A 3,465-nucleotide genomic window follows, 5' to 3' on the forward strand; every position below is an offset into this window, starting at 1 on the left:
AGAAGGGGATGCCTTGGGCATCCCCAAGCTTAGATGCTTGAGTCTTCTTGAAATATGCAGGGATGAACCACCGGGTCATCCCCAAGCTTAGACTTTTCACTCTTCTTGATCATGTTGTATCATCTCCCTCTCTTGACCCTTGAAAACTTCCTCCACACCAAACTTAGAACAACTCATTAGAGGGTTAGTGCACAATCAAAATATACATGTTCAGAGGTGACATAATCATTCTTAACACTTCTGGACATTGCACAAAGCTACTGAAAGTCAATGGAATCAAAATATCCATCGAACATAACAAAACAGGCAATGCGAAATAAAAGGCAGAATCTGTCAAAACAGAACAGTTCGTATTGACGAATTTTATTGAGGCACCAGACTTGCTCAAATGAAAATGCTCAAATTGAATGAAAGTTGCGTACATATCTGAGGATCACATACGTAAATTGGCATAATTTTCTGAGTTACCTACAGAGAATTTTGCCCAGATTCGTGACAGCAAAGAAATCTGTTTCTGCGCAGTAATCCAAATCTAGTATCAACCTTGCTATCAAAGACTTTACTTGGCACAACAAAACACAAAACTAAGATAAGGAGAGGTTGCTACAGTAGTAAACAACTTCCAAGACACAAATAAAAAACAAAGTACTGTAGCAAAATAACACATGGGTTATCTCCCAAGAAGTTCTTTCTTTTTAGCCATTAAGATGGGCTCAGCAGTTTTAATGATCCACTCGCAAGAAATAGTATTTGAAGCAAAAGAGAGCATCAAGAGGCAAATTCAAAACACATTTAAGTCTAACATGCTTCCTATGAAAAGGAATCTTGTAAATAAACAAGTTCATGAAGAGCAAAGTAACAAGCATAGGAAGATAGAACAAGTATAGCTTCAAAAATTTCAGCACATAGAGAGGCATTTTAATAACATGAAAATTTCTACAACCATATTTTCCTCTCTCATAATAATGTCCAGTAGCATCATGAGCAAACTCAACAATATAACTATCACATAAAGCATTCTTATCATGAGTCTCATGCATAAAATTATTACTCTCCACATAAGCATAATCAATTTTATTAGTTGTAGTGGGAGCAAATTCAACAAAGTAGCTATCATCAAATATAGGAGGCATATTGTAATCATAATCAAATTTATCCTCCATAACAGGTGGAACCAAAAGGCTACTATCATTATAATCATCATAAATAGGAGGTAAAGTATCATCAAAGAAAATTTTCTCCTCCATGCCCGGGGGACTAAAAAGATCATGCTCATCAAAGCCAGCTTCCCCAAGCTTAGAATTTTCCATAGCATTAGCAACAATAGTGTTCAAAGCATTCATATTAATAACATTCCCATTAGCATGCATATAAAGTTCCATGGGTTTTTTAATTCTCTCTTCAAACACATCATGTCCTAATTCAAGATAAAGTTCATAAAGCTCTCTCATAATTTTGTTGTTTTCCATTATGCCTTACTAGTGTAAACAAGAAACAAAAAGTTGCAATTGCGGGATCTAAAGGAAATAGCTTCGAGCACAAACACAATGGCGCTAGAAAAGTACTGTTACCTGGAACCGGAGTATGAGTGCCTTTTACCTTTCCTCCCCGGCAACGGCGCCAGAAAATAGCTTGATGTCTACGCCCCCTCCTTTTCCTCAGAGACGGTGTTGGGCCTCCAAGAGCAGAGGTTTGTAGAACAGCAGCAAGTTTTCCCTTAAGTGGATCACCCAAGGTTTATCGAACTTAGGGAGGAAGAGGTCAAAGATATCCCTCTCATGCAACCCTGCAACCACAAAGCAAGAAGTCTCTTGTGTCCCCAACACACCTAATAGGTGCACTAGTTCGGCGAAGAGATAGTGAAATACAGGTGGTATAAATAAGTAGTAACAACGGCACCAGAAAAGTGCTTTGCCCAGGACAGTAAACAAGCAGTAGTAACGCAGCAGTAGTAACGCAAGAAACAGTAAACAAGCAGCGATAGCAGTATTTAGGAACAAGGCCTAGGGATCATACTTTCACTAGTGGACACTCTCAACATTGATCACATAACAGAATAGATAAATGCATACTCTACACCCTCTTGTTGGATGATGAACACCATTGCGTAGGATTACACGAACCCTCAATGCCGGAGTTAACAAGCTCCACAATTCAATGTTCATATTTAAATAACCTTAGAGTGCACGACAGATCAACACAACTAAACCAAGTACTAACGTAGCATGCACACTGTCACCTTCACGCTACGAAAGGAGGCATAGATCACATCAATACCATCATAGCAATAGTTAACTTCATAATCTACAAGAGATCACAATCATAGCCTACGCCAAGTACTAACACGGATGCACACACTGTCACCATTACACCGTGCAGGAGGAATAAACTACTTTAATAACTTCACTAGAGTAGCACATAGATAAATTGTGATACAAAACACATTGCAATCATAAAGAGATATAAATAAGCACTTCACTATGCCATTCATAACAGTGATTCTGTGAAATATAGCCTAAGAGACCCACACGGTGCACACACTGTCACCTTTTTTTTTTTTTGAAACCCAAGACTGTGAGGCAAAAAGCCCCACAGTATTTTATTATATTAAAGGAAAAAGACTATGTACAAAGGAAGAAAAAAGAGAGAATGTACAACAGAAGTCACTACTGGAAAAAAGCTCTAAGGCAGAGACCTAATCCAGGAAAGCAACCCATCCTTGTGCTTCACTTTAATCCTATGTTGCAGCAAGGATATATCATGAACGAATTTCCCCTTCCACTTAGTAAAAGAGCAGACTTCATCATTAAAGATCCTCCCATTTCTGAGTAACCAGATATTCCAACAGGCCAAAATTATCACTTCCATGAAAAAAGGCTTGGAGAAGCTCTTCCTGGCCCCTGCTAACACTTGTTGCATATCATTATTGCCATTCCATTCAATTTGCAGATAATTCCATATTCTGACACTGAAATTACATTCAAAAAATAGGTGAATACGATCCTCAAAGACTCTTCCAGGACAGAGAACACAGTGCTCATCCTCTGTAACATGCCAATGTCTTCTTTTGAGCAAATCACGTGTATTTAGTCTATCTGAGATTAAAAGCCAAGCAAACACTTTATGCTTCATAATGCAACATGATTTCCAAAGCCATCTGTACACACTAGGAACCTGTATATGAGCATGGATGTGTTTGTAAAAGCATGCAGAAGCATATTGATCACCCCAAACATATACCCATTTATCCTTTTCCTGTGTCAATGGATTGGACTGCATAATGTGCTTGACCTCTATTAATTCCTGATGTGCATGTGCAGATAGTGGCCAATAGAACAACAAGTCCAGGTCCTCCTCATTAAACATCTTCACCAAAGAGATATTAGGGAATAATGCATAAGAGAATAACCTAGGATACCTTTGACTCATGGGCAAAGATGAGCCATTAACCTTCCAGTTGTCTGA

The sequence above is a fragment of the Lolium perenne genome, chromosome 1 (assembly GCF_019359855.2).
Source record: "Lolium perenne isolate Kyuss_39 chromosome 1, Kyuss_2.0, whole genome shotgun sequence".
NCBI classification, from domain to species: Eukaryota; Viridiplantae; Streptophyta; class Magnoliopsida; order Poales; family Poaceae; genus Lolium; species Lolium perenne.